Here is a 12,048-nt window from a genome sequence, read left to right as displayed (position 1 = left end):
TTTAGATTTATTTATTTTAATCTTAGTTGTTTTTTTTTAAGCAATATTAGGACTTTTTATTTTAATAGTATTTTTAAATTGGGTTTAATTTAGGGGGTGTTAGGTTAGGGGGCTTAGTGATTAAATTAGTTATTTGCTTTGTGGGGGGATGGCAGTTAGGTGTTAATAGTAGCGATGTGGGGGGCCGGCGGTTTATAGGTTTATTTTAGTAGTAGTGATGTAGGGGGCCGGCGTTTTTTTTTTACAGACAACTCTGGTGGGACTTGAACCCACAACCTTTGAATGTCTACAATCAACTAGAAGTCCAATGGGCTATCCATTGCGCCACAGAGCCTATCTGAAGGGGGTTTGAGGGTTAATAGGTTTATTTAGTGTTGGTGATGTGGTGGGTCAGCACTTTAAGGGTTAATAGGTTTATTTAGTGTTGGCTATGTGGGTGGGCAGCAGTTTAGGGTTTATTATTTATTATTTAGTGTAGTTTATGGGTGTTAGTGTACTTTGTAACATTTTAGTTATGAGTTTTGTGAAACATTTTTGTCTCAGATAGCGGAATGAATCGCAGCGTATAGCCTATAATGCTAGCATAATAGCTGAACCCTACAACCTGTAATACAGGCGCAATGAAAATCCTGCACTCAAAAGTCATTTTTATGTGCGGAATGGAGTGTTGCGTAAATGCTAAAATGCTAGCAGTATAGCTGTACCGTTGCGACTTGTAATACGGGAGACCTGCATATTCCGCGCACAATAACCAATTTTTCAGCGGTATAGCCGGACCGCACCATACTGCACAACTTGTAATCTCGCTGTAAGGAAAGTAGTGGAAACAATTGCAGCAAAAATTGTGTTAAAGGAAAACTAAAGTCAAAATTATACTTTCATGATTCAGATAGAGCACACAATTTTAAACAACTTTCCAATTTTCTTCCATTATCTAAATGTTCCCAATATTTTTATATGCACAATTTCTGAGGCACCAATTCTTACTGAGCATGTGCAAGAGAGTATATACGTATATATGCATTTTGTGATTGGCTGATGGCTGTCACATGATGTAGTGTGAAGGAAAATAAAACTTTTAAATTTGTCAGAAAAAAATCCACTAATTCAAACGTAGTACTTTTGCATTGTCTTTTTATTATGCAATTTTATATTATGTAATTCTAATGTTTAGTGGTTCTTTAATGTATTTTAAATAATTTCACTTTCACATACTATGTTTATTTATTTATTGCTAGATAAATCTTTTGTTTACAAGGTATTAACTCTCCCTTTATTGTGACTTTACTTTTCAGTTCATTATAGGTTCAATAATTTGTGGAAGCTTTTCTGTACAGAAAGGGTGGTTGATTTGTAGCATAAACTTCCAGTAAGGGCAAATATTAAATGGTAAACTAAGGATTCCTGGGATATATAAGACTAAACAGAATTAAATAAACACCTATAAGAGGGAACATGGACAGATGTATGAGGTTTTTGATACTTTTCTTTTGATCTATATGTCTATGTCAGTGGTGGTTGTAGTGGACGGGCAGGAGGAGTTACAAAACCCTCAATTATTATAGTAGAACCTCTGGTGGTGACATAGGGGCCTATTTATTAAGGTGCGAGCGGACATGATCCGATATAGCGGATCATGTCCGCTGCACATCGATAAATGCCGACAGCTTACATTTATCATTGCACAAGCAGTTCTGGTGAACTGCTTGTGAAATGCCGTCCCCTGCAGATTCACGGCCAATCAGCCGCTAGCAGGGGGTGTCAATCAGCCCTATCATATAGGATCGGGCGGATTGATGTCCGGGCCTCAGAGCAGGCGGACAAGTTATGGAGCGGCAGTCTTTAGACCGCTGCTTCATAACTGCTGTTTCCGGCGAGCCTGAAGGATGGCGTGGAAACAGGGGCATGAAGCTCCATTCAGAGCTTGATAATTCAGCCTTATAACCTAGAGATTTTATCCCTGGAATATTCACCTAGCCACCTTCTAAAGCAGTTTTAAACTCCAGGCCTATTTCATGTAAGAAATCCCTTCCCCCGATACACCTTTGCCATCTAGACAAGGCTTGTAGAAAACAGACTAATTTGTTGTAAGTATATGTCAGTCTATATACCATATTCTACTCCTTTATGCAGCAAAACACGTTGTTTGACTTTAATATCCCTTTAGGTAAGAAATATGGCACATTTATTTTATAGCTATTGTGTTATTGTGCACAAATCAGACTAATAACTATTCTGCCAAAATTGTTATGCATATTTCTTTTTTATATATATACGTTTTAGTCACTTGGTCAAAAATTGCACATGTCAAAGGAGCTGGGGGGGGGCCCAGCTCCTTTGACATGTGCAATTTTTGACCAAGTGACTAAAACGTATATATACACTTTATTCTTAAGTGTCTATTTAAACTTGGAAATGTTGTAAAGGTAGTAACATACACACACACACACACACACACAGACACACTCATACACTGAAACACACACAATCACACATAAGGATTCACATATAGACACTCTAGCAGACACGCAAAGAAACACACTCAGACACAGACACCCAAACAGACACTCAGCACTTGTTTACATTGACCTGACGACAAGTAATGAGGTAAACTACAGTTTTGTAAAAAAAGGAGATTTAGAAAACAAAATATGGAGTTCTGATTATCTTTTTGTAAAGGAAGATGACAACTAAATGCTGTTGTCATCAGAAAACACACAAAGACATATACACACAGAGAGACAACCACATAAAACACAGAAAGAGATACATACACACACCCTTAATGAGACATCCACAGAAAACACACAAAGACATACACACACCCTCACAGAGACACCCATAGAAAACACACATCCTCACAGAGACATCCACAGAAAACACAGACATACATACATACATACATACACACACACACACCCTCACAGAGACATCCACAGAAAACACAGACATACACACCCACCCTCACAGAGGCATCCAGAGAAAATACACAAAGGCAAACATAAACACACCCTCACAGAGACACCCATAGAAAAAGCTAAAATACATATGCACACACCCTCACAGACATCCACAGAAAATGCACAAAGACATACACACCCACCCTCACAGAGAGACCCACAGAAAAAAAATACATACACACTGATAGAGACCCAAACCAAAGCACAAAGACATAAACACAGACACCCACAGAAACACTCACATGAGGAAACATTTATGTGCCTTGCATCCCCTAAATCAACAGTGTGTGACATGCATGATAAAAAAAATCAGAAATTAAGAGATCACTTTTTAAAGAATCATATTTGTAAATGTACAAACAAAAATAATTCTGTGAATTCAAAATTGTACATTAATTATCTGGGTAGATGACTAGATGAAGAAAAGTACTTTTAAAAGGTTGACATATGTTTGTTTGGTTTTTTTTTCCTCATTTTCCCCAACTAAGAGCACCACTTCAAATATAGGTTATATCTATATATAGATCTGGTTAAATGCAGGATTTAGGCTTGTTGGTATGTATTTCAAAACTAAGTCAGCTGTAGCGTAAACTGAACAGTTTTAAGTTAACCTGTCTCATTTCAAACACTGAGCAATCTTAGTCTGAGAATATAACATTTTATGCAGATGTAAAAATCTTAGATAAAATGCCTCCTTGCATCTGGAAAATCCTTGGATAAAGGGGCAGTAAACTGGAATGTAATATATATATATATATATATATATATATATATATATATATACATATCTGCCAAAAGGGCACCTACCACTTGTGTATTGAGGAGGAAACGTTTCTGCATGGTTTTAAAGATATAATTTCTACAGCATTGTCAAATAATCATAAATACACTGCTGCTAAAAAAATGTGTTTTTATGGACCCCTGGCCCCACCATACAACTACTACCACACTGAAGTTACAATCCAAAATTGCACAGAGAAATAAAAAACATTTGCTAAGTAAGTCCTACCTCCTCTGCAAATGAAAGTGATCTGCCGTCTGACTCAGGCACACACTGTACAAACAAAGTGCCAAGTCTGTCTCACACTGCATAGCGGTTTAGTGCACACTCATAAATCCTCTCAAATGCTAATACTTTACTCCTTGTAATAACATTTCCCATGCTCAATTAACTCTGCTGTAGTACCCACTGGTGGCTGCCAAAATTTAAAAAAAAAATAAAAAAAAAAATATTATTTTTTTAAGTTCTTGCCTCATGGGGCCCCCCTGGCCCATTGGGCCCATGACAGGAGTCACCCCTGTCACCCCCTGATGGCGGCCCTGGAGGTCTGTAATTTTGATAATAGCAAAAAAATTAATTTGGATTTTAGAGGTAATTGCCAATCCACTTATGTGGTGTACCAACTTCTATGCAAATGTGGAAAAACATATGTAGGACGTACAAAAAGAAGTATAAAAAGAAGGTGGTATGAACACATTGACAATAGGATTGAGCTCGCATTCTATTGACTGATTGGAACAGTCAATAGAATGCGAGCAAAATCCTATTGGCTGATTGCATCTATACTACTATCGCCACCTAGTGGTGTAAATCAATTATTTTTATTTTATCTGTAAAAAAGTCTAACAGTGTTACATATTCGTATTTCAACTGCATCTTACATTTCATATCAAAATCACAGAACAATGCGCAATTTAATATTTACAATTTACAAGAATGGAAATGAGGGATAATTCTTCATCTTGGTCCTTTATATCTAGAAAGGAAAATATTGTAGAATCTGCAAAATCACAAAAAGATATTAAAATCAATTTCACGGTTCATTCCCTTTGGATACAGACAATCTAGCCTATAAATCCACATAGATTCTCTCTTTTTTAAGATCAGTTCTCTGTTCCCACCTCTCCGTGGGACAGGGACATGATCTATAATTTGGAATTTCAATTGTGCAATTGAATGGCCAAAGGTCAGAAAATGATTGGAGACAGGGGCATTAAAATCTTTACACCTAATGTTGGACTTATGCTGTATGATTCTGTCCCTCACCCTTTGGGTGGTCTCTCCAATATAAATCCACCCACATGGGCATTTAATTAAGTAGATTGCATATTCTGTATTACAGGTATAGAAGCCATTAATTTTAAATACTTTACCAGTTAGAGGATGTGTAAAATTACGGCCCTTCGCCATGTTATTACAATTACCACACCCTAGACAGGGATAACAACCCAAATTCTTTCCAGAGATAAAACTTTGTTTCATTTTCTTACTCCCTACATCTGCTCTTACAAGTTTATCTTTGATACTGGTACCTTTCCTATATGCCGGCATTGGTCCATTAGCAAAAATCTTACAATCTTGATGACAATCTCTTAGTAAAAACCAATATTTGTTCACAATTCTTTGTATTTTATAACTTTGATTGCTATAATCTGAAACAAAGATAATTCTATCATCTCTACTGGCCACTTTCTTTTTATTGCCACTGTTATCTTGCTTAGCTCTCTTTATTTCATTGTTAATAAGGTCAACAGGATAGCCTCTTTCTCTAAATTTTTCTCCCATCTCCTCTAATCTAGTTCCCATAAGCTGTTGATCTGATACAATTCTTTTTACCCTAGTCATTTGACTTCTGGGCAAAGATTTAATTAGAGATAGAGGGTGTGCACTAGTATAGTGTAGTAAGCTGTTCTTGTCTGTAATTTTCCTGTATAGATCTGTCTTAAGGCCCCCACCTTCCTTGTATACCAAGGTATCTAGAAAACTAATGGATTGCTCATCCCAAGTGAGGGTAAATTTAATACATCTTGTGGCTCTATTCAGATCTTCTACAAACTCCAATAGGGATCCAATGTCGCCCCACAATACTCCAAAGACATCGTCTATATAACGCCACCAGGTGGCGCCATATAGAAGAAACATCTTATTCTGATAGACAAACTTCTCTTCAAATATTGACATAAATAAATTCGCATAGGTAGGGGCGACATTAGATCCCATTGCAGTACCTTTAACCTGCATATAGAAATTGTCCTCAAAAAGAAAGTAGTTGCAATATAAGATTATACTCAAAAGATTCAGCAAACATTCTTGTTGTTGGACAGTGTAAATACCACTAGATGCTAAAAAATTTCTTACAGCGCCCAATCCGCCTTCATGTTCGATAGAGGTATATAGACTGACCACATCAAGACTATACAATATGCATCTATCTGGTACCATAAGGTTCTGTATTTTATCCAAGAAATCTCCAGTGTCTTTTATATAGGAAGTGGATTGTTCAACAAATCCCCTCAGAATTTTATCCAAATATATAGATATATTAGAAAAGATGGACTCTGTACTTGCCACTATGGGCCTCCCCGGTGGCTTGTCTAGTTTTTTATGTACTTTTGGTAAAGTATAAAAAACGGGTATTATCCCATTTTCTACAAACAAAATTTTTTTAGTTTCATTATCAATTAACCCATTTTTAATGGCATTATCTAAGCAACTAGTAATTTCTCTCTGTATTGCCCATGTTGGATTAGAATTCAGTAGCTGGTATACTCCTGTATCGCATAATTGTGACCTTATCTCATCTACATAGTATCCTTTATTAAGTACCACTAAGGCACCACCCTTGTCCGCCTGCTTATATATTGTATCTTTCTTATCCTTTAATGTTGTTAAGGCCTCTCTCTCTGCTTTTGCAAGGTTATTTCTATTAATTGATCCCTTTTTATGATAAACATTCTCTCTCAATTTATCAATATCCTTACATACCAGATCTATATAGGTATCAACACAATGATTATAGCTGTTAGGTGTAAAATTACTTTTGTTTTTTAACCCAAATTTTCGGATGTTTAACTCAGTATACTCTTTTACATTCATCTGCAATTCATTACTCGAAAAAAAGGATTTCAATTTAATGTTGCTAAACAGTCTATTAAGATCTTGTTGCAAATCAAAGAAATTACAGTCTTTGCTAGGGCAAAAAGAAAGACCCTTACTCAGTACTTTTTCCTCTGCGGTCGTCAAGGGTGATCCTGATATATTAGAAGGTAGAGGGAAGCAGCACTCTTACTCCATAGTCCATAAAATCCAAAGGTTTATTACAAAAATGTTTAAAACAAGTAGACAAGTAGACAAGCACAGCACAGTACAAATGCAAGCTATACAGGTGGAGGGGGGGGGAGCAAATCCTTACATGTTTCGTGCTATGCAGCACTTAATCATAGGATAGCTCACCACCTGTGCAGCACACCTTTAAAGGAGCAATGGCCAATCACAGATTCCAAGCCATAGTATACCTAAAATGGATGTCTTAAAGGTATACCGCACAGGTGTGAGAAGAAATGGTGTAACATGGCAATACAAAAAGAGTACTTATTACATAGAAAGTACAATAAGAAAACCAGAATGCATATAGAGAAAAAAATATATAAAATACAAACGCCAACATAAAAAGTAAAAAGAAAAATGGAAAATTTAGAAAAGTTTGTTTCTCTATATAAACATAAAAATAAATGTGAAAAAAAAACACATCAATAGATCATGTTACACAAGATCCGGATTAGTCTCAAAAGAAAAATGATTATAAATTTGATTATAAATCTAAGAAAAATGGAATTATAGTAAAGAAAAATATATATATATCTCCATATACACAAGGCAAGACGGAAATCAAAAAGATTTTAAAGACAATATAACACATGTCAAATAGAATATACAACTTTTGATGAAATTTTAGCAAAAATAGTATTGATTTTTTAAATAGTATTGATTTTTTAAAAATGTCATGCACTAATTGTATTCATATTCATATTGCTATGTTGACAGTGGGATTGAAAATTCTGAACATAACTTATATTTTCAGAATTCAGAATTTCAGAGTCTGATATCCCTGTACTATAATACTGTCAATGAAAACAGGAAATCATTAAGAAAGTAGTTCAGCTCAAATTGTTATCAACTCCCATGGTTAACCTTAAATCATCATTCATATCTTTACACATTTATTCATATTTTTTCATATTTTTTCATATTTTTTCACAGTGGTAGATAAATACAAAAACAAAAAAAGTTAATGTGAAAACATATACAGATATGTATAATTGTATATATCAATGTGTGAAAATATGAAAATATGAGGATGTGATACTAGATATATTTAAAATGAGAAAAAAAGGGGAAAAAAGGGGAAAAAAAAAAAGTGAATATTCTTAATATGACTATGACTATAACTATAACTATAAGCGTCTACATTGATGGGACTTCTTTAAGATGGCACAAGTTACTCCACAAAGTAACTGATGTCCCATTCCTTATTTAGACCAAGCGGTGCCCTCGTGTTAAGTTTCCAAATCCAAAAAAGTTCTTTCTTGGACAATATATTGTAAATGTTTCCTCCCCTAATGGGCTTTTTGGCTATGTCTATTACCTTTACAGTAAATTTAGGCTGATCAGTAAAATGTAAGCAATTAAAATGTCTTGCTACACTCGAATCCTTGTTATAGTTTTTAATATCCCTTCTGTGCTCTCCTATTCTCGATCTAAGGGCACGGGAGGTCTGACCAACATACTGTTCAGAACAAAGGGTACAGTCTATAAGATAGACGACAAATGTTGTACTACAATTAGCATAATGATTAATCTTAAAATTCTGTTTGGTTACATGACTGGTGAATTCAGCCTCCATAGATATCTGTAAGCAAGTGAGACAATTTCTAGATAGACATCTAAAAGTGCCCTTCTTATTAAGCCACTGGCACCCCCTTGGACCAACTTGGCTATTCACCATGCTGGGCGAAAGTTTTTTAGCAAGTGTGGGGGCCTTTTTAGGCACAAATTTAACCTTATCTACAATGTTTACTAGAATATCATCACCTTTAAGTATAGATAAGTTTCCTTTAATAATTTTACATAAATCATTAAATTGTGAAGAAAATTCTGTCGAGAATACTACTATATCCTTATCACACATTGCTTTTTTGGCCTTGTTATTCCTCTTTCCTTCTTTAGGATTATAGGTACTTCTCACCTCATCTAAGGACTGCTGTAGTACATTCCGATCGTAACCTCTAGCACATAGCCTATCCATCAATTTGATGGCTTGGACATTAAACAATCTATCTGAGTTGGAGTTTCGACGCAACCTAAGAAATTGACTCTTGGGTATCGAATTTATAAGATGTTTGGGGTGACAGGACGTGGCATGTAAAATCGTATTGCCAGAAGTTGGCTTTCTATATGTGTCAGTGACAATCTTATTAAGTTCAACTGAGCCAACTAAGGTGAGATCCAAAAAATGGATTTCTTTGTCTTGGATCTCCCCCGTAAACTGTAAATGTAGATCATTGTTGTTTACAAAATTGAGGAAATCCTCAAAAACAAAGTCACCTTTAACCACAAAGATAAGGTCATCAATGTAACGCATATATATGCAGATGTTATCTATGAATGGGTTATTGCTATTATAGAGGCTGCCGAGTTCCCACCATCCCACAAATAAATTAGCGAATGAGGGGGCAAATTTCGCCCCCATCGCAGTACCACAGATTTGTAAAAAGTATTCTCCATTAAACATAAAGTAATTGTGGGACAGTAGGAACTCGACAGTCTCACAAAAAAACAATTTAAATTCCCTGGAATAATTGGTATAATTATCCAAAAAGAAACCAATGGCATATAATCCTAAATTGTGCGGTATACGGGAATATAGTGACACCGCGTCAATCACCACCCACCTATAATCCTTATCCCATTTCATTTTGTCAATGATAGTTAAAAGATGGGATGAGTCCCTTAGATAACTGCTAAGGTTCTGTACTAGGGGCTGTAGGACTGAGTCAACCCACTCAGACAATGGTTCAAACAACGAGCCAATCCCGGAAATTATTGGACGGCCTGGTGGGTTGACTGAGTCCTTATGTAATTTAGGCAGGTGGTGAAAGACCGGCGTCACGGGAAACTGTGGAATTAGGGAAACACACTCCTCTTGTGAAATGAAACCCAATGCAAGTGCATCTTCAAGTAGCCTGTCCAATTTATGGGTGAATTCTTTCTCTGGGTTATAAGACAGCTTTCTATATGTGATGCCATCGTTCAATTGCTTATAGGCTTCATCAATGTATTGTGCTTTGTTCATAACTACGACATTACCTCCTTTGTCTGATGTACGAATGACAAGGTCGTGCTGACTTTCTAGTTGTCTAATTGCTGCTTTTTGTCTGTTTGTAAGATTATCACTATGGCCTGTTGGAGTAGTATGTTTACCCAACTCCACAATCTCCTTTTCCACCTGTTTTTGGAATAAATTAATATGTGTGCCCCTGGATTGAGTGGGGTAAAAGTTAGATCTTATTCTTTTAGGTTTTGGAACATCTGAATCATTCACACCATCGGCAGTAGTGTCCAACATTCTTAATTCTTCCAGAATACAGATGTCTTTAAAATCTAAAGTTGATTCTGGATTAGTACTGGACAAACTGCTGATGGGAATGGGTACATTATTTTCACCCTCAGTGATTTCATCTGGTACATCTAGTTCTGCTTCTTCATTATCAGAAATACTAGAAAAGTGTCTACGTAGTGTAAGCTTCCTTACAAATTTGTTGAGATCCAACAAAGTATTAAATACCGAAAAATTGTAAGTGGGAGCAAAGCCCAGACCCTTAGATAATACACTAATATGACTTTCAGTGAGTTCAAAGTTCGATAAGTTGACGACACTGAGTGCTAGTTCTTCTTTGCTTTTCTCTTTGAAGATCTTTTTCCTTCTTCTGGAACCTGCTCTACGCGTCCTCTTTTTTCCTTTCCTAAAGGGATGTCTTGACTTTTGGCTTTTAAACGGACATCATTTTCTTTCTTCTCACGTCCTTGGTGTGTTGTTTCCTGCAAAGACAAAGAGGGAAGGGGAGAAAGAGAGGAAGAAGAGGAAGAGGAGGAAGAGCTATCATCTGATGATTCCGAATCCTGGTCAGAAGTATCCAACTCTGTAGAGGAAAAGACCACTTTCTTGGATTTGTTCTTGTGTCTTTTCTTTAAGATTGACTTTGGTTCTACTACCGGTGTAGAGGCTGTGGCCCAATTTGATTTCTTCTTATTTTTATTTTTGTGTTTGTTTTTATTTCTATTTTTACTGGACCTTGGAATTTCTCCTTCACCATCAGTATTTGTACTGGATTCATAATCCCTCTGTTGGATTCCAGAGAATCTGCGGGTCCGTCTGGTAAATCTAGACCAGTCATACACATTATTTTTAAGATAATCATCTTGGTCTCTGTTGAATTTTCTGCCCTTTAGTGAAGCAAGCTCACTATCAGATTTTCTTATCTTTTTCTTCATTTTAGATTTTAAATCAGAATACTCCTCCTCTTGTTTGTGGTTCTTTAGTTCCTGTTTAACATTATGGATCTGTGCCTTTAAGGAATCACGTTTGGAATTTTTGCTTCTTATCAAAATGTCCATAATGGTTAAAGAACAGGTTGTAAGGGCATCCTTCCACTCCGTTGTTAGAGCGTCATCATTAAGGTCATATGAAGGGAACTTTTTAATTCTTAATCCTCGAGGGATTCTTTTAGATTGCACATAGTGTTCAAAAGCTACAGCATCCCACATCAAGCGTAAGTCCATCATGAGCAATCTTTCCAACTAATTGAACAGACTCTTCATATCTTTTTCAATAAAAAAAAAAAAATAATGTAAAAAAAAAATAATGTACCCATTCCCATCAGCAGTTTGTCCAGTACTAATCCAGAATCAACTTTAGATTTTAAAGACATCTGTATTCTGGAAGAATCTGTATTCTGGAAGAATTAAGAATGTTGGACACTACTGCCGATGGTGTGAATGATTCAGATGTTCCAAAACCTAAAAGAATAAGATCTAACTTTTACCCCACTCAATCCAGGGGCACACATATTAATTTATTCCAAAAACAGGTGGAAAAGGAGATTGTGGAGTTGGGTAAACATACTACTCCAACAGGCCATAGTGATAATCTTACAAACAGACAAAAAGCAGCAATTAGACAACTAGAAAGTCAGCACGACCTTGTCATTCGTACATCAGACAAAGGAGGTAATGTCGTAGTTATGAACA

At 36.0% G+C, this 12,048-nt stretch overlaps 1 non-coding gene across 1 annotated transcript; it reads right to left on the bottom strand.

The window, feature by feature from the left end:
- Positions 1 to 248: 248 nt before the first annotated feature.
- TRNAR-UCU (transfer RNA arginine (anticodon UCU)) lies at positions 249 to 334 on the bottom strand. The gene is given in 2 exon segments: positions 249 to 284; positions 298 to 334. It is a non-coding gene; the product is annotated as a tRNA-Arg (tRNA).
- Between the last annotated feature and the right edge of the window lie 11,714 nt (positions 335 to 12,048).

Source organism: Bombina bombina, chromosome 8 (genome assembly GCF_027579735.1).
Source record: "Bombina bombina isolate aBomBom1 chromosome 8, aBomBom1.pri, whole genome shotgun sequence".
Taxonomy (NCBI): Eukaryota; Metazoa; Chordata; class Amphibia; order Anura; family Bombinatoridae; genus Bombina; species Bombina bombina.
The sequence above is the reverse complement of the archived record's forward strand: the minus strand, read 5'-3'. Positions and strand labels throughout refer to the sequence as shown.